This window comes from Vombatus ursinus, unplaced genomic scaffold (genome assembly GCF_900497805.2).
Source record: "Vombatus ursinus unplaced genomic scaffold, bare-nosed wombat genome assembly UNPS02015398.1, whole genome shotgun sequence".
In the NCBI taxonomy this organism is placed as follows: Eukaryota; Metazoa; Chordata; class Mammalia; order Diprotodontia; family Vombatidae; genus Vombatus; species Vombatus ursinus.
The window spans coordinates 2,822,062-2,843,311 of NW_020955176.1; positions in this window are offsets into that span (position 1 = coordinate 2,822,062).

The following is a 21,250-nucleotide window of genomic DNA, read 5'->3' on the forward strand; positions in this document are numbered from 1 at the left end:
GAGGAGTGAACTTGCCCAAGTCAGAAACATCAGATTAAAGATCCATATTCTTCATGCCACATCCTGGGGCCCTTCTTCAGAGCGTGAAATCATCATTCCAGCTGACAATGGAGATGTCTGTAAGGTACCTAACACTTCTTCCCAGGAAGAAATCCAAAGTGTATGGGGGAGAGGGAGTAATACGTAGGAGTACCAGAGCAAAGGAAGGTCTCTAAAATGCCCTTCAAAACTTGACTAGGTAGATTTACCATGATATTTCCTAGACAAGAACTGCAGAGTTAAGAGCAGCGGAAAATTAATAATAGTTAGTATTTACATGTAACACTTGAAGCTACGCAAATCACTTTACATATGTTATCTCATTTCAGCACAACTCAAATTTCAAATTTTAAAACATTTCTCTTTTTTCTAAGTTTCAGTTTTGATTCAAAAAATATTTCTTCCTTTAAAGAATGATAATTTTTTAAAACAAAAAGTGGTTTAGAAACCATTACCCTCTCTTTTTGACAGGTAAGTATTGCAGAGATTTATTTTAAAATATCTTTTGAGTTTGTTTCAGCCTTATTCATTCAAAAAAAATCTTTAAAATGAAAAGAATCAGGGCAGCTAGATGGCACAGTGGATAGAGCACCAGACCTGGAGTCAGGAGGACCTGAGTTCAAATCCATCCTGAGACACTTGACATTTACCAGCTGCGTGACCCTGGGCAAGTCACTTAACCCCTATTACCTTCCCTTCCCCCCCCCCAAAAAAAGATGAAAGGAATCTCAGGCTCATCTAGTGACTGGGAAAATCACTTACCCTTTTTGGGTCTGAATTTCTTCATCTATAAAATAAGGGGGTTGAGCTAGAAGACTTGGAAATGTTCCTTCCAACTTCAACCTATAATCATTTCAGTGCTAAAGTCTATGTTTGCTCTCAAGTCTTAACTGTCTCATTTTTACACATAAGGAAGTCCAGTTCAACTCATTCTTCATTAAATATTTACTAGGCCCCCACTGCACGCAAAGGCACAATACAAGAAACTGGGGAGGGAGAGGGTGAGGAAGGCCACAGGGTTGGGAGGGATGAATTACCCAAAGTGATGTAGTTAAACAAAGCCAGGATTTGAACCCAGGTCTTCTAGCTATTGGTTCCCTTCTCTTCCCATTTGTACTAAAAAATGAACCCTCAATGAACCTTCAAAGTTTTTTTTTTTTGGCTTGTTTGTTTTTTTAATGGTCAATTTTCTCCTGTAATTTTGAAGGATTTTCCTTTGATTGTGAAGGATTAAACTTTTAGGAATTTATTTTAGAACCTGCCAATGTCCTCAACTTACCGTACATACCTTCTTTAGATGATGAGAGACTTTATTAATATCCCAAAGTTGTTGGTTTGCTCTGTCTTTGCCCTTTAGAAAACTTGAGTTGGCCCAAGTCAAGGTAGTGGAATAAGGAGAGCACAGACCCCCTTGGCCTCCACAGTAGCACTGCAAATTATACTTGGTTTTTTTGTTGTTGTTTTTTTTTTTAAACTAGGCTGGTCTGATGGAAAGGAGTTAGCTTTATTTAGCTATAGCCAACATCCTTAAATAGAGGGAAGAACTGTAACAGATGAAATACGGCATCAGAACTTTAGTAAATTTAGCACCTCATTCCTAAATTACTCTTCTTTTAAACAATTTTCATTGCATAGAGGCCTACTTAGAAAACTTTCTTTTTCAGATGGCTCCTACAAACTGAACAGAAGCAGATATAGCTCCTGTTCCATGTCTCTATATGTCCTCAAAATGTCTTTGTTCATATGCTAATCTAGAGGTATGCATGTAATTTTCACATGCAAATTGACTCAATAAACATCCTTTGAATGAATGAATGAATGAATGCTTTAGGTGATTAATAAATGTTTATTAACTGACTTCAAGTCACCACATCTAGAAAAAACTATATTTGATGCCTTCTTTTCCTCTCTTCTCACACACTTCTCAATCTGTTGCAATCTGGTTTCTGACCTTATCACTCAATTAAAATTTCTTTCTCCAGAGTTACTGATGATCTCTCCTTTTTTCTTTTTTTTAATTAATTTTACTTTTACTATTATATTTACTTATATATTATTTAATTTTAACATTGCTTTTCTCTCCCCCATCTCCTCCTATCCACAAGTGAAAAAAAAAAAGAAAAACAAAACCTCTGTAACAAATATTCATTATCAAGCATAACAAATTCCCATATTAGGCATGCCCAAAAGCCCATGTCTCATTCTACATCCTGAATCGATAATCCCTCTGTTTGGAGGCAGGTATCATTCTTCATCATCAGTCCTCTTGAATCATGATTGGTCATTGATCTGAGAGCTTAAGTCTTTCAAAGTTGTTTACCTTTTCAATAGTGTTATCACCAAACATAACTAATATGGAAATACATTTTCCATGATTGCACATGTATAGCCTATATCAAATTTCTTGCCTTCTCAATGATGAAGGAGGGGAGGGAGAGAATTTGGAACTGAAAAAAAATTTTAAAACAAATGTTAAAAATTGTTTTTACATGTAATTGGGGAAAAAATAAAACATTAAATAAACATCAATATTGTTCTCCTGGTTGTGCTCACTTTGCTTTGCATCACTTCATACAAATCTTCCCCAAGTTTCTCTGAAACCATCCCTTTCATCAGTTCTTATTGGCAAAATAAGACATTCATATACATTATTTGCCAAATCTAATGAAGTGCTCATCACTCAGTGCTCTAGCTATTCTAGGTGCTCATCATTTTAACCACTCTACAGTATTTCACACTGATTATCACCCTCTCCTCCTAGCCACTCTCTGCTCTCTGATTTTTCTTAACATTGCTCTACCTTATTTCTCCTCAGACTTCTTCTTAGTCTCTTTCCCCTGATTATCTTCCATTTCACACCTCCTTGCTATGAATATACTCCAATGTTTTGTCCTAAATCCCCTTCTCTCCTTTTTATACATTCTCTAATGGTGACCATGGAGTTAATTATCAACTCATCTTGTGGAAAACAGATCTCCTATTTCTCCCCTAAACTAATCAAATGAGATATTTGTAAAGCACTGAGCGCAGTATCTGACACATAGTAGGTGCTTAATAAATCCTTCTTCTTTTCCTTTCCTTTTCTTACCATTCCTCCCAACCTATCCCCTTCCAGATGGTCTTTCAATCTCCCAGATTCACAACTTCAATGCCATCCTCAATTCTTCACTGTCCTAGCTATCTACAAAGACTGAGAGGGGGAGGGAGGGATGTAATTTCTATTATGTGGATGAGGTATTAAACTTGTTCTATTCAGCCCTAAAAGGAAAAATTAGGGAGACATACTTTTCATTAAGCATGAAGAAAAACCTCCTAACAGTTAAAGCAAGCCAGAATAGAATGGGCGGCTGTGGGAAATAGTAAGTTAGTTCCTCAAACAGGATTGGAAGAGTTACCTTTAAGGTCTCTCACACCTGGATCTCTGTCAGTCCAATAATTTTGTACAAGAGAATTTTTTTTAACAAAAAGAAATACCCCAGATCCCTTAAAATATTTCCTTCTCTCATGGTGTTGATTTTCCTTTGGTTATTTCTCCTTGACAAGGTAGAAGGATTGGACTAGAGACTCTTCCTGGAGGGAAGGTTGACCCAGCCATTGGTCTAATTATATTCTCCTCCCACTTCACTAGGCACACTCAGACTCTCCAGAGGAGTTAGTCCATCACTTGTGCAGAAGCCAAGAGGAAGTTAAGAGCCCCCAGAGGCACACCTGGCAGCTGGAAGGAAGACATCTGGCAGGACGTAGGGACCAACCACTCAATACTCAGTGAGTCTCACTGGGAGGGTGTGTGGCAGCACACTGAATGGAGGTACCAGGGCCACAAGAGTCCATGAATTGTGTTCTCAGACACAGAGGACTCAGTCACCTACGTGCTCCCCTGACTTTGCTGTTGGCTGTCTGTTCCTTCAAGATTCTTATCTTACTCATGGTCTTGCCAAACTTTTGAGTGTACTTAGAAAATACTATTTTTCCTCCTCTCTTCTGGAAGCACTAGGACAGCAGTGAGGGTCCTGGATTCATAGAATGTTAATGGTGGAAAGGACCTTAGGCATAGTCTAGTCCAAATTTCTGATTTTAGATGAATCAACAGGGTCAGAGAGACCATAAAATCAGAGGATTTGGGGCTGAGACAGGGGACAGCTAGGTGGTGCAGTGGATAGAGCACTGGTCCTGGAGTCAGGAAGACCTGAGTTCAAATCAGGCCTCAGACACACAACACTTACCAGCTGGGTGACCCTGGGCAAGTCACTTAACCCCACTGCCTAGCCAAAAAAAAAAAAGATAGTAATAGAGCTGAGAAATAAGAGATTAAGATTATCTAGCCCAGCCCTCTCATTTTACAGAAAAGGAAACAGGTCCAGAGAGGCAAACTTTCTGAGGGTAGCAAAGCTAGTTAGTGACAGAACCTGGAACAGAACCCAGCATCAGTCAATGTGGGAAGAGGTGACTACAAAAATCTGTTTCATACACTTGGGGGTGCCATATTGTTATCTGAGAATGGCAAGGTTCCATCACTGCGTAGAGGCCTTCAACACAACAGCTTAAGTGGCACAGTTCAGGAAGATGTGAGTGAGTTCAATCCTAGTATCAGGCATTAGCTGTTTAACCCATGGCAAATAACCTCTGTTTGCCTCAATTTCCTCATCTGTGAAATGGAGATAATAACAGCACTTATCTCCCAGGGCTGTTGCAAGGATTAAATGAGATAATAATTATAAAGAGCTTCGCACAATCCCTGGAACATAGTAAATGCTACATAGATGTTAGCTATTATTAGCTAAAAAGTTTATTTGACCCATGTTCGGGACCTGAGGTTTGAGTTTGGAGATTTCTGAAGATGACCCCAGGGGAGTAGATATAGAAACTCAAACAAATTCAACTGAGATAGAAACTCCTACTGATCCAGATTTCCCCCAAAATTTTTTCCTTTAGATGACATCTTCATTTCCCATTCTAAATTCCTACATGTGTTTCAGTGGTCGACACTGCTTTTATGTTTAACTAGGAAATGCGTCCTCTCTGTGCCAAAACAATGTACTAGTCTGACAAATCACTAAAATATTTCCCAGTCTTTCAGAATGAGAGAGAGCCCCAGCAGATAATAAATACCAGGAAAATACTATAGAACCTTGATCTTTATTTCTCGCTCATATATTGAGAAAAGTTTAACTATTGTGCAATAAGAGAATTCGTTTCTTCTCAGAGGAACTGGAGCCCTAGGCTCAATTCCACAATCATGCTTTTGGTTTTGTTTTGTTTTTTGGCTAGGCAATGGGGTTAAGTGACTTGGCCAAGGTCACACAGCTAGTAAATGTCAAGTGTCTGAGGCCAGTTTTGAACTCAGGTCCTCCTGACTCCAAGGCCGGAGCTCTATCCACTGTGCCACCTAGTTGCCCCCATAATCATGTTATTAAATGCTGCTGTACGCCAGGCTCTGTGCTGTGCATCAGGGAAGCAAAGACCAAAACTACATGGTCCCTATTTTTCAAGGAGTTTTCATTCTTCTGGGGAAAACAGCATTTACGTGGAAAACTTACACAAAGTAATTTGTCAGGGAAGGGCACTGACAAGTGGGGCTATCAAGCTAGGTTTCCTTTAGGAGATGGTGACACTTCACCTGAGTTTGTAGGGAAGCCAGAGATTCTAAGAGGCAGAGGTGGAGAGTGCCTTCTAGTTATGGGTGACAACTTATACAAAGGCTAGAGAGGCAGGAGATGGAATGTCATGGATAGAGATTAGCTAGAAGGGCTGATTGGCTGGACCATCTAGAGGAGATATTGCGGGTTCATTTCCAGACCACTGCAATAAAGTGAATATCACAATAAAGTGAGTCACACAAATGTTGTTGTTTCCCAGTGCATATAAAAATTATGTTTACATTATATTGTCGTCTATTAAGTGTGCATTAAGTATCATATCTAAAAACAATGTACATACTTTAATTTAAAAATACTTTGTTGCTTAAAAAAATGCTAACCATTATCTTTAGCAATAAGTAATTTTGCTTGCGGAAGGGTCTTGCCTCACTGTTGATGGCTGCTGACTGATCAGGGTGGTGGTTGCTGAAGGTTGGGGTGGCCACAGCAATTTCTTAAAATAAGATAACAATGAAGTTTGCTGCATCAATTGATTCTTCCTTTCATTTGAACACTTAGAAGCCACTGCAGAGTTATTAATTGGCCTAATTTCAATATTGTTCTGATTCAGGGAATAGGGAAGCCTGAAGAGAGGGAGTGGGTAAAGCAATCAGAACACGTACAACATTTATCTATTAAGTTCACCACCTTACATAGGCATGGTTCATGGCATTCCAAAACAATTACAATAGTAACATCAAAGATCCCTGATCTCAGATCACCATGACAGATATAATAATAATGACAAAGTTTGAAATATTGCAAGAATTGCCAAAATGTGACACAGAGGCACAACATGAGTATATGCTTTTGGAAAAATGGCACCAATAGACTTCGCTGATGCAGGGTTGCCACAAATCTTCAACTTATTACAAAAAAAAGGAGACAGAAAGGAAAAGAAAGAAAGAAAAGAAAACCACAATATCTGCAAAATGCAAAACAAAACACAATAAAACAAGGTATGCCTGTATAATATTAGTGAAGGGGAGTAATGTGCCATAGGTCTGGAAGGTAGCCTTGTGTCAGATGTGAAGGGCTTTATTTTAATGTAAAGACAAGATGGAGCCTATTAAACTTCTTGAGCTAGGAAGTGACATGTGAAAGATAGAATGGAGAGTGGAGTGGCTGCAAGGAGTCAGAATAATTAGGAAACTATTACAATAGTCTAGAGGGGTGGTCATGAGAGTTTGAAATGGGTAAGGCCATGGTTTTATGAGTGGTGAGAAGGGGATGGATGTGAAATATATTGTGGAGGTAAAATTGTAAACTGATTGACTGTGAGGGAACTGAAGAAGAAAGAAGAGTTAGGATAACTAGAAGGTTTCTCACCTGGGTAACTAGAAGCATGGTAATGGCCTCAACAAAAATAGGCTAAGTTAGGAAGAGGGGAGGGTTTGGAGAGAAAGAGAAAGAGTTCTGTTTTGGACAAGTTAAATTTGACACACTTATGAGACATCTGGTGGGAGAAGACTAGCAGGCAGTTGGTGGTTCAGGACTGAATACACCTGACTAGTTCCCAAAGGAACTAGAACTCCGGTCAAGAATGGGCCAAGTTTCATTCACTCAGGTCTATACCTGCACTCCTGAACTGCTTTATTATTTATTATTTATTTTTCTTTTTGGACCCTTGACACTTCAGTTTCAACATATCCAGAATCAAACTAATCATCTTATTCAGGACAAACCTTAAGCAAAAATGTGAAATAGTCAACATTAGTGGTGACTTCTCTAACCTCTCTTTCATGTGCCCTTTCCTCCCCTTCAGTGATCCCTTAGGCCCTTCTCTCCTAGGTTCCTGGTGCTCTCACACTGCTCAGTTTTTCTTGTTTCCTTTTTAAATGTTTTATCAAGACTCTTTTCTGAACAACATTGTCATTTCCCAATAACTCCTCACCATCATAGAGCCTTCCCTTACAACAACTAAATACAGTCAAGTCAAACCAATCCACACATTGACCATGTCTGAAAACTTATGCCCAATTCCACACCTGTAGTCCACCACCTCTCTGCCAAGAGACCCAGCCAGAGAGGGGTAGAGCCAGTTTCAAGTCCATTATTAAATTTTCATTGTAAGCATTTATACCTCTATCTGAAATCTACAAATCAGAGCGTGGTTTATTATTGTCCAGACCAGGGGAGGAGAACCTATGGCTTCAAGGCCACATGTGTCCCTCTAGGTCCTCAAGTGTGGCCCTTTGACTGAGATCCAAACTTCACAGAACAAATCCCTTTGATAAAAAGATTTGTTCTATAAAACTTGGACTCAGTCAAAAGGCCTCACCCGAGGACCTAGAGGGCCACATGTGGCCTCGAGGATGCAGGTTCCTCACCTCTGGTCTAGGCTTAAGAAAGTGTTAATGACAGAGATTAATGTGAAAAGTGTGGGTGCACATATTTTTCCCCCCTGGAAAACCAGGTTGTTAAATCTTTATAAGCCACCCCCGAATTGTCCAATAAACATTGCTTAACCTCAGCAAGGCTGCATTATAAGGCGCAGGGAATGAAGTTACCTCCAGGCCCCAGTCTGATTTCTGTAGACTAATAATAATAGTAATAGCAATAACTGGCACTTTAAGGTTTGCCAAATAGTTTACATCCATTATCTCCTTTGAGCCTCACAACACTCCTGGGCAGGATCGTCAGTCCTCTAAAGTCAAGCTTCTGTATGTTCTTTTCCAAGAGAAAATATTTACCAAATTAATTCAAACCATGCATAAGAGACAATTTGGAAACTCAAATTGTTGCCCTCCCAAGCCTATTTTCATTTTAACTTAGGATAGGAGGGATAGGGCAATTGACAATGCAAATAAATGAATCATTAATTGCTACTAGAAATTGTAGTACGATAGTAATCTAGGCCTAACACCTCCTTTCTCATTCCCCTTGGATTTCAATGGACTCAAACCGCATGAGTCATCTCTGCCTCCTCCTTTTACTTCAATACTTACAGCTATAGTCACATCTTATTCATTCTTTTCCTAAAGTATCTCCTCTATCTCTCTTTCTATTCCCATAAATCTTATCACCTCCCCTGAATTGCTACATAGCCTGTTGGTAGTTCTGACTCCTAAACACCCAAACCAACCCTCTTTAAAAACTAATTTCACAATGTCCCTCCCTGGTTCAAGAGCCTACCATTTTTACCTAATACCTATCAGCCTAAGTCGAAACTCCCCACTCTGGCATTGAAGACCCTCCAAAACCTAGTCTCATCTTATCTCATCTTCCACTGCTCCCTTGCAGGAAACCTCCATTCCAGTGAGGTCTAGAATGCCCATCCCTACCCCCTTCTCATTCAATCATTATTCATTCTCAACTCAGAGCCTTTGCTCACCTTCACCATGCTATTCACTCTACCTAAACTATCCCACCTTCTCCAACAATTTAAGTCCTGCACATCCTCCGAGGCCTAACTCAAGGGCCCCTCTTCCCTGGAGTGCCATGAGGACATCTATTCTAGCCCTTTCAATCTCTCTCTTTCATTCTTCTGAATCCTTACAGCAAGTTTATTTGTTCCACACAATTCTGTACCTGATTAACAAAATACTGCCTTCTGCTGTTCTTACTATCACTTTTTGTCGAGGTGGTACACTTTCCCAACCAGATTCCAAGCTCTTCCAGAGTTCACAACCACACAATGAGAGGTATTAGGGAGTTAGAACAACTGGGTTCTAGTCCTACTTTATATTGGTCATCTTTAGAATGTGTGTCATAAAAACCTGGAGAGTGAAATGAATGGAACCAGGAGAACATGGTACACAGTACCAGCAACACTGTGCAATGATCAACTATGATAGACTTAGCTCTTCTCAGCAATACAATGATCTAAGACAATTACAAAAGACTCATGATGGAAAATGCTATCCACATCCAGAAAAGAATTATGGAGTCTGAATGCAGATCAAAGCATACTATTTTCTCTTTTTTGTTGTTGGTTTTTTGTTTTCTTTCTCATGGTTTTTCCCTTTTGTTCTGATTCTTCTTTCACAACATGACTAATGTGGAAATATGAGTAATATTATTGAACATATATAACCTGCTTGCTGTCTTGGGGAGGGGAGAGGGAAGGGAGGGAGAAAAATTTGGAACTCAATCATAAAATTGAATGTTGAAAATTATCTTTATATGTAATTTACTATTAAGTGGAAAAAAGAAAATAAAATGTCTATCATAATACATGCTCTAGCTACTGCACAGATCTCTTATGAGGATAAAATTATTATAGATATGAAAGTGCTTTGAAAAGTTAAAAACTCAGAGGTTATAAATTGTATGCATTATTATGCTTTGTATCCCCTATGGCTTCTAACAAACTACTGGGCATATAATAGATGTTATTGTTGTTCAGTTGTGTTTGACTCTTCATGACTTCATTTTGGGTTTTCTTGGCAAAGACACTGGAGTGTTTTGCCATTTCCTTCTCCAGTTCATTTTATAGATGAGGAAACTGAGGCAAATAAGGTGAAGTGATTTGCCCAGGATCACACAGCTAGAAAGCATCTGAGGCCAGATTTTAACTCACAAACATGAGTCTTCCTGGCTTCAGGTCGAGCACTCTACCAGACCACCTGGTTGCCCTATGCATAATAGACACCTAAGACATAAGAAGAAAGGAGACAGGACTTGGTACTGGCTAAGAAACAGAGTGGTGGATCAGTGGAATAGGTTAGGTACACAAGACACAGTAGTCAATGACTATAGTAATCTACTATTTGATAAACCCAAAGACCCCAGCTTCTGGGATAAGAACTCACTATTTGACACAAACTGCTGGGAAAACTGGAAAAGAGCATGGCAGAAACTAGGCATGACCAAAAATCTTACACCATATATCAAAATAAAGTCAAAATGGGTACACAGTTTAGATATAAAGGCTGATATAATAAGCAAATTGGGAGAGCAAGGAATAGTTTACCTGTCAGATTTATGAAGAACAGAAGATTCTGACCAAACAAGAGACAGAGAATATTAATGCAAAATGGATAATTTTAATTATATTAAATCGAAAAGTTTTTGCACAAACAAAGCCAATGCAACCAAGATTAGGAGGGAAGCAGAAAACTGGGAAAGAATTTTTGCAACCAGTGTCTCTGATAAGGGCCTAATTTCTAAAATATATAGAGAATTAAGTCAAATGTAAAAGAATACAAGTCATTCCCCAATTGATAAATGGTCAAAGGATATGCACAGGCAGTTTTCAGATGATGAAATTAAAACCATCTATAGTCATATGAAAAAATGTTCTAAATCACTATTGATTAGAGAAATGCAAATCAAAACAACTCTGAGGTCCCACATCACACCTATCAGATTGGCTAACACGACAAAACAGGAAAATGATAAATGTTGGCGAAGATGTGGGAAAATTGGAATACGAATGCATTGTTGGTGGAGTTGTGAACTGATCCAACCATTTTGGAAAGCAATTTGGAACTATGCCCCAAGGGCTATAAAAATGTGTATACCCTTTGACCTAGCAATGGCACTTCTAGGGCTGTATCCCAAAGAGATAATAAAAATGGGAAAAGGGCCCACATGTACAAAAATATTTATAGCAGCTCTTTCTATGGTAGCAAAGAATTGGAAATTGAGGGGATGTCCATCAATTGGGGAATGACTGAACAAATTGTGGTATATGAATGTAATGGAATATTATTGTGCTATAAGAAATGATGAGCAGGTGGACTTCAGAAAAACCTGGAAAGACTTGTATGGACTTGTCACAGGAATTGTCACGGGGCTACGCCCTGCCTATCGGAGTCCTGGCTTCTAAGCAGCAAGTTGAGGGTCACAGTCTGTTGTGTGAAAGCAAGGAAGTTTTAACTGACCTCTCCTCTGTGGACACGCAGCAATCATGGCTGGTTCGGCTCTCCTCTGAATGGCTAAGCGTTCCCGTGCACATCCTGTGCAAGACCCTGACACGAGGCCTGCATGCTACGAGGGGATCTACTGACTGGCTGATGGGCTCTGATCACGCCATCCCAAGGTGCCTTGAGGGCTCTAAAGGTCACACCCAGCTAACAATAAACAGGAGCTTCTGCCATCTTGTTGTCTCCCGCCTCATCCATGCGTCACCGGGTTACTGAGCACTGAGCTGGTCTCGTGCTCTCCACTGCAGCAGCCACGACATGGACTGATGCTAAGTGAAGTGAGCAGAACCAGGAGAACGTTGTACACGGTAACAGCCACGTTGTGCAATGACTAACTTTGATAGACTTAGCTCTTCTCAGCAATGCAAGAATATAAGACATCTCCAAAAGTCTCATGATAGAAAATGCTAACTATATCCAGAGAAAGAACTATGGAGTTTGAATGCAGATTGAAGCATACTATTTTCTTTTTTTTTTTCTTCTGTTTTGTTTTGTTTCTGCATTCTTGTGGTTCCTCTTATTGGTTCTACTTCTTTTTTACAACATGACTAATGTGAAAATATATTTAATAGGAAGGTATATGGAGAGCCTATGTGGCGTGCACATAGTAAGTGCTCTATAACTGTTAGTTATTGTCATTATTATTATTATCAAATTTTTCAGATGTCACAAAGGAAGGACGGATGTCTAACACATTGGAAAACAGAGTGAGGATAGAAAAATATCTCTACAGGCCAGAATGATGGAATGAGTGCAATAAAAATTAACAGAAAAGGGATACATTTAAAGGACTACACTGGGTTCAAAACATCATTGCAAAAGTACAGGATGTGTGAGGCAAAGCTAAACAAAAAAAATCTAATGGGGTAAAAATGACCAGAATAATTTTGTGGCCTGCAAGCTCAATAGAATTCATCAGTATGGTATGGAAGCAAAGAAACCAAGCCAAACAACAACAAAAACAACAACAACAAAAATCTGCCTTTCTCAATCTACATGACAGTATCCAGAATAAAGGATATGGTCATACTAAGTATTCTACATTGACTATGCCACATCTGGAACACTGTGATCTTTCCTGGGTAGTGAAGAAAGACCATTCTATGCTAGGACCAATTGAAGGAACTGAATTATATTGTATCTAATTAGACATTACTTAGGAGAACATGGGAACCATCAATTATTTGAAAGATTGCGACATATAAGAGAAATTCAGCTTATTCTGCCTGGCCCTGGAAGCAGAACTAAGAAGATGTTCATGGAGGTAAACACAGGTTCAATGTAAGGCAAACCTTCCTGACAATTAGAGCTATGTATGGGCTGCCTTGGGAGATGGAGCACTGTCTGTCTCTCACAAAGGTCTCCAAGCAAAGATCAGATTTATCAGGGAGGTTGCAAAGGGTGTTCTTGTTCTGGTATGGGTTGGACTAGATGACTTCTAAGGTCCTTGCACTCCAAGTTTCAAAGTCACTCTGAATGGCATGCTTATGTACCTAGATAAGAACTCAATCATAAACAGGGCCAGCCCTAGGTGTAGGCAGCTATGACACCTCTGTAAGGTTTCCACTAAAGATCCCGCCTACCTTTTCTTCCCCCACTAGCCTGAAGAGATATACCAACTTTGTCTCATCTCTAACCTGAATTTCCTACTATGAGAATCACTCCCCTTGGTTAGATAATAAATGAGAGTAGCATTGACTCTAAGTCATTATTAGAATACAAACAAGACCCCAAATCCTTTCCTCTTTCTAATTTCTCCATTACTGTCAAGGCTACCACCATCCTCACAATCAGCCAGGCTTACAATTTTTGTCATCCTCTACTCCTCACTCTCTCTCACCAACCCTCTCCACCTCCATCTAATCCCTGTCATTTCTTTCTTTGTAATATCTCTCATATACTGCCCCCTTCTCTCCTCTAATACTGCCACCATCCTGGTGCAAGCTCTCCTCACCTCATGCCCAGGCTATTGCAATAGCCTGCCAGTGACTCTCTCTGACTCAAGTCTCGCCCCACAACAACTCATCCACTCAGCTGCTAATCTGATCTTCCTAAACCACAGGTCTGACCTGTCATCCCACTATTCAATAGACTTCAGTGACTCCCTATTGCCTTCAGTATAAAATATAAAATCCTCATTTAACTTTTAAAGCCCTTTGAAACCTTCTTGCCATTCCAGTCTTCTTACTCATCATCTTCACGTACTCTGTGGTCCAGTGACACCGGCCTCCTTGTTGTTCCTCAAACCTGACACTCTATCTCCTGCTTGTGAGCAATTACACTGGCCATCCTCATGACCGGAATGCTCTCCCAGCTCGTCTCTACCTCCTGGCTTCCCTAGCTTCCTTCAAGTCTCAGCTAAAATCTCATCTTCCACAAGAAGCCTTTTCCAGACCTCCTCATACTTAATTAATGCTTTCCCTCTCAGACTACCCTCAATTCATTCTGTATATATCTTGTTTGTCTATTGTCTCCCTTACCCAGAGCGGGACTATTTTTTGCCTTTCTATCTATCCCCAGCACTTAATACAGTATCTGGTACATAATAGGCATGGAATAAAAACTAGTTGACTGACTGGACAACTACAGTGAAGATCTTTTAGCCTCTCTTGCTAGTTTATCAACATGACTTAATTTATTTAATTAAACTCTGTACAGGCCTTTGGATATATTTTCTCCTATGCTTGTAACTCACACCCTCTTCCTCCAAATCTTTTAATCTTTTAATTTTCTTTCAAGATTAGATCATATGTTACCTCCTTTGGGAAGCCATCTAGGTTCCCCTCCTTGTTCCTGTCCTTTCCAACCTCAAATTGGTCAAACCTTGATCCAGAAATATTACTGGTGATGAGCATGACCTTGGCAGTCAACTGGTATGTATAGACATGTTAACAAGAACATTGTTCCTCAAGTGAATACTGAAACGGTGCTTACCTATTCTACCCTTACCACGACACTGCTTCTCGCTAGATTTTACTCTAGTCCTGCTACTGGGACAGATGCTCTTGAGTGAGGCACCTCTGTGGTGCCTCACAATTCGGCTGAAGATACAGATGGCTGGAAGTGCAGGAGAATCATAGTGTGATACTTCAACAGATAATGTGAGTTCATCAATGTGAACATTCCTTCCAATGAGATAGCTCACAAATCCTTCCACATCTTCTCATCCCTTTGCAATTCTTGTCAATGTTCTGCCTTAAATATTCCAGAAAATGACCTAACATAATGGAGGTCCTCCTCTGGGCCTTCTAACGTTCCATAGATATGAATAGCAATTAATTGACAATTTCTTGGTCCCTGGACAGAGATTTTACTGTGAGAATGACAGCGGTTAAATTAATGTTTATAGTCTAAAAATGGCCATCTGTCATGCCTCTCCCTTTGCCATCCCTAAGGAAGGAAACAGACTGCACAAGACTGAGCCATTTTGTGTTTTTTTTGTTCCAAGGATTACCATAACCAAAGATCAATCACTAGTGACAAACCTACTGGTAAATGAGCCTGTCTATACTTAGCTACATTGGTCTTTGGAAAGTAGATAGAACCTGTTGCCAAGATTATTGATGAAGCTTTGCCAACTTGGTAGAATCTTCCCAAGCTTTCACTCCATTGGAATACATTTTGAAAACCCAGTGTTACCTCCAAACCACAATGTAGTGTCAGAATGGGACTTTTGTGGAGGTGGAAAACGGTGAGTCACTGACATCCTGATTCATACCCAAGTGTTGGCACTATCTTTATTTATCTGTGTCACCTTGGACAAAACATAAAAGATGAGGAGGTAGCATAACTGAATATAAACAATAACACTTTCCTTACCCAAATCACAGGGTTACCAAAAAAAAAAAAATTTAAGTGAGGCAACATATGTGAAACACTCTGAAAAACAGTGTTCTCCAAAAGAGGACATTAATGCTGTAGTTAAAAGAGTACTAAATAGAAAACCTTCTCTGATTACTTGGGTAACATTAAGTATGCCACAGCCCACACTCCCCTCCAAGGCTTAGTTTATACATCAGAAAACATTTATTAATCAACCAACATGTATTTATTATTCATAATATCATTTAAAGTTTTTTATGGACGCTTCTTGTTTTTACATCATCTTCATTTCTGAATGGATTTCACCCTTCTCTATGTAATGAGCCTAATGAAAAATTTAAAAAGAATTGAAGAGTATATGGTTCAGGAGAAAGAGTACAGTGTCTGGAGTTGGAGGAGTCAGATTTAAAACCTACTTCTGATACTTCCAATGTGAACTCAGATAAGTTACTTAAGCAATCCTGGGCTTCAGTTACCTCATCTGTAAAATAAGGAGGTTGTAAAAATGACGGCCTCTGAAGTTATGCCCAGCTCCAGATTTTTTATCTGTGATCTGTAGGCCAGTATACTTTGTTCCCTTTAGGCCCACAGAAACATTCAGTAAGTATTCAGCTAGTATTTATTAAGCACCTACTATAGGCCAGGTACTAAATTAGGCACTGGACAGACAAATAATTTATTTGTCCTCCTCTAAATGGGAGAGGGGGAAAAGGAATGGCCTGGGTCCACACAGATTGATGGGATTTAGAGTTTTAGCTTCTCTCCTGATGCGAGGAAAGAATACATGGTTTTAGAATGGGAGTAGAACAAAAAAAGAGCCTTTAAGATGAGACCCACCAACAGGAGGCAGCCCTGTCCCTGACTCAAACTTGTATGTCCTCAGGTGGGGTCTGGTGGAGGTAAAGGCACCCCTCTTCTGTAGCTAAACATCATCCTTATACCTACAGACTGGATAAAGAAGAGGCCTGAAGGGTCAAGACTGCCCCTTTAGTATATGCACAGAGTTTCAGCTCAGCAACCAAGTAAAAGAATCTTTACGGCCAACAAGAAGCCATCAGAAGATGGCTGGGCCTGCTTTGAAGGGGACGAGAATAGGTGCAGCCAAGATGGCAGAGTGATAGGAAGTAAAACAGTGAGCTCCTCTCCACAAATTTTTCCTAACATATCTAGAAAAATGTACCAGAATGAATCTTGGTAGGAAAATCAAGAAAAAAATCACATTCAGTCTTTTGTCCAGTCCAGCTTGGCACAGAAGACACACAGGGAGGTCTGTGGACACTGAAGATGGGACAAGTTACAGCACGACGCAGGTGGGGTACTCCAGAGCCCAGGGCAAGAGAAGGCATCCGACCCATTCCAGGGCATGGTGCCATCTGTCACCTTTGTCAGCCACTACTCAACCTCAGAGTGAGAAGGGAACCTGCACACAAGTAACATTCTGGGTAGGGAGGCCCTCGGCAGTACATAGAGAAAGGAGGAATCTCAGAAGCCAGTAGCAGCAGGAGCGGTAGTTTGGCTCAGATCAAGCAGGGTCCCACTTCTGATGTCTGGCCAAGCCTGCAGAGGAATCATCACAGTAGGAATGCCAGACCAAAAAGGAGCCTCTAATTCTGCTGCTTGGGGGCCAACAGAGCTTTTCAGCTATCTGATAGGGGTAGAATCCAGTATATTGTTACTCAGACCCAAACTTGGGTCAGGAACCTGCAGAGATCAGACCAAGTGGGCAGCAATCAGACTTTGCCATGGTTCAGACCACTTTGGGAGCACTGAAAGCTTGCAGGTCCCCACTCTGTCCTTGAGATCCTGGAATAATAAAATACTTGATACCCCAAGAAAGTAGCAACAAGACCAGCCCAGTCCTTTTCTGTAGAAGTATGGCAGAACCCAGCCCTTATATCAAGTCTGAAGTCAGGAAGTAGGCTGGAAGAATGGGGAAACAAAAAAAGAACTATGGCTCATTGGTGGCAAGGATGCTCAGGACACCAATGCAAAAGAAGAGAATGACTGAAAACATCTAAAAGCATTACCTCAGAGAAAAACACAGCTTAGATACAAAGAACCCTTGAAAAAGATGAAGCAAAAGTTTAAAAAAGTTTTAAAATGTTTTTATAAATGGAATGAAAGATAAATTTGGGGAGCATGGAAAAATTTACCTATCAAATCTGTGGTTAAGGGAAGAGTTTATGTCCAAACAATAGATAGAAAGGATTACAGGAAATAAAACGGATAATTTTGATTACATAATATTAAAAAATTTTTTGCACGAATAAAACTAATTCAGCCAAAATTAGAAGGAAAGCAAGAAACTGGGGGAGGAGGAGTTTACAACAAGTTTCTCTGATAAAGGTCATATTTCTCAAATATGGAGAGTACTGAGCCAAATTTATAAAAATAAGAGTCATTCCCTAATTGATAAACGGTCAAAAGATATGAACAGACAGTTTTCAGAAGAAGAAATCAAACTATCAATAGTCACATGGAAAAATGCTCTAAATCACTATTGATTAGAGAAATGCAAATTAAAATAGCTCTGAGATATCACTTCACATCTATCAGATTGTCTAACACGACAGAAAAGGAAAATGACAAATGCTGGAGGAGATGTGGGAAAATAAGTACACTAATGCACTGTTGGTAGAACTGTGAACTTGGCAGCTAGAAAGAATGCTGAGCCTAGAGTCAGGAAGACTCATCTTCCTGAATTCTAATCTGGCTTCAGATTTGTGATTCAGCTGTGTGATTCTGGACAAGTCATCTTGTACCGGCCGCGCCAACCTTCTGCCGGCCGCGCGCCGTACCCTTTCCTCCTATAAGGAGCAGGCTACCAGAGTCATACTCACTTCCGAGTCTTCGGTCCTCAGCCGGATAAACACACAGAGACGAGCCATCGGGAGGCGCCAACACCAGAGCTTTATTCAGAGGCCATCACAGCAAGCCATCACAGCAAGCCCAAGCAGCAAGGCCAGAGCAACAGAGCAAGAGCCAAGAGAGAGCGCGATCTGACCACGCTTGTTCCTAAGTACCTACCTAGCCCCTCCTCCCCAGCCCGCTTACTAGCCAATGATTGAGGGTCAGATACCGGAAGGGGCTGTCTGAGTTTAGCACACCAAGGGGGAGAGAGTGACGTAGGAGGCTAGGACTGGATACAGGGAGGAGGCATCTGGGATTAGTGCATAGACAGAGTACGTGACCTAGGAAGTCAGACTCAGATACTGGGAGGAGGGGTCTGGGGTCAGTGCCACACAAAGGGACCCAGGAAGTCAGGAAGGTCACAAGATGGAGGCGTCTAGGGATGATGTTGCAAATAGGGAGGGGACTAAGCAAAGGGAACTCAGTCCTCTGCCGTCCCACTCCCACGTGGCACCGCCCCTTGCCTCAGGAGCACAAGCTCCACTACTTCCTTGTACCCAGCTTATCTCACATAGCACTGCCCACTGCCTCAGGACTTCTCCGTACCCAGCCCATCCCAGTTCACCACGACTCCGCCTACCACAGCCCCTGCCTCAACTTCCAAAATACCCAGATTCTACCCTACTCTTGCCACAGCGCCCAATTGGCAACTGCCAACATCAGACAGTCCCTCACACATCTAACCTTGTTAGCCTCAGTTTCCTCATCTGTAAAGTGAGCTGGAGAAGGAAACGGCAAACCACTCCAATATCTTTTCCAAGAAAACCCCAAATGAGGTCACAAAGAGTTGAAAATGACTGGATAACAACTGAACAACAACCAACCATTCTAGAAAACAACTTGGAGTTACATCCAAAACTGTGCACACTCTTTGAGTATGAAATACCAGAAATACTATTACTAGGTCTATATCCAAAAAAAAAAGAAAGAAAAAGGATAAAGGACCTATTTGTAAAACAAATATTAATAGCAGCTCTTTTGTGGTAGCAAAGAATTGGAAATTGACTAGATGCCTATCAATTGGAGAACGGCTGAATAAGTTGTGGTATATGGTTGTGATGGAATATTACTGTGCTATAAGAAATGACAAGCAGAAAAACCTGGGAATTATTACATGAACTGATGCAAAGTGAAGTGAGCAGAACCATAGGGAGGGACAGAATTTGAAACTCAACAGTTTAAAAAATGAATGTTAAAAAATTTTAAAGTAACTGGGAAATATTTAATGAAATAAAATATATCTCAAAAATATTAAATGGAAGGAAAGTACTTGAGGAAGAAATTACAAAAGAAGTAAGAGCTATGGAAGAAAAAACTGGAAAGAGAATTAATAACTTGGCACAAGAAGTACAAAGCCTTGCCTAGGCTACAAATCCCCTGGAAATTAGAATGGACTAAATAGAAGCCAATGACATCATGAGCAAAAAGAAATACTAAAACAGAGTCAAAAGGTTGAAAAAAAATAGAAGAAAATATGTCATCTCATAGCAAAAACAACTGGCCTAGAAACAGATCAAGGAGAAAAAAAATTAAGAATTATTGGGCTATCTGAAATTCATGACCAAAAAAAGAACCTAGACATTATATTTCAAGAATTCTTTTTTTTTTCTTTTCTTCTTTTTTTTGGGGGGGGGGGGGGAATCAGGGTTAAGTGACTTGCCTAGAGTCACACAGCTAGTAAGTGTCATGTGTCGGATTTGAACTCAGGTCCTCCCATCTCTGGGGCTCTATCCACTGCACCACCTATCTGCCCCTATTTCAAGAATTCTTAAAAGAAAATTGCCCAAATCTCTTAGAACCAATGAGCAAAGTGGAAACAGAATTCACTGGTCACCTGAAAGAAATCCCAAAATGAAAACTCCCAGGAATATCACAGCCAAAATCCAGAGCTTCTAGCTCAAAGAAAAAATACTGCAAGTCACCAGAAAGAATTCAAGTACCAAAGAACCAGAGTCGGGATCATTTAGCAACCACCACTATAAAGAAGTGAAGAATTTGGAACATGACATTCCAGAAGATAAAGGGTATGAGCCTACAGCCAAGAATAACTTGCCCAGCAAAAAGAAGCATAATACTATAGGGGGAAAGATAGAACTTTAATGAAATAAAGAACTTTCAAGCATTACTGATGAAAAGACCAAAGTTTTGGAGAAACTCTGAAGTGCAAATACAAGAATGAAGAGAAACATATAAAAGTAAAATGAACTATGAACTATGATAAAGGACTAAACAGGATAAATTGCTTACATTCACATATGAGAAGATGATATATGTGTCCCCTCCGATTCCTATCATCATCAGGATTCATAAAGGGATTAGACAAGGTCTGGGAGTGGTTCTGTTATGGCTTGACTTAAGAAAACAATGGAAAGAAAAAGGAAAAGGAAATACAGTTGGTGGGGCAGGGCAGGTAAAGGTTAGGGAAAGTTATCTCACATAATGAGGGTGCACAAGTAGGCGTTTATACAAACAAGAAGGGTGGAGGAAAATAATTGACACTTGAATCTCATTCTCATATGAACTGGTTAAAAGAAGGAACACTGTACACAAAGAGAGAGTTGAGTACAGAAATACATTTCATTCAACAGGGAAATAACAGGGAAAGGGAAGCAAGGGAAAAGAGGAATTAGAGAGAGGATAAATTAAGGATGAGAATAGTCCTAAGCAAAACAAATTCTAAAGATGTATAAAAATACTTTTAGCTCTTTTTGAGATGGCAAAGAATGGGACTCTGACGAGGTGTCCATAAATTGAGGAATTGATGAACAAGTTACGGTCTATAAATGTGATCTTCTGATCGACACAATGACCAACCACAATTGCTGAGCACTAATGATGAAAAACGAAGCCCACCTCCCAAAGAGAGGTGATGTACAAAGGGGACAGATTGAAACACATTTTTATTTAGACATGTTCAGTTGTTTCAGTGGTGTTTGACTCTTCATGATCCCAGTTGAGGTTTTCTTGACAAAG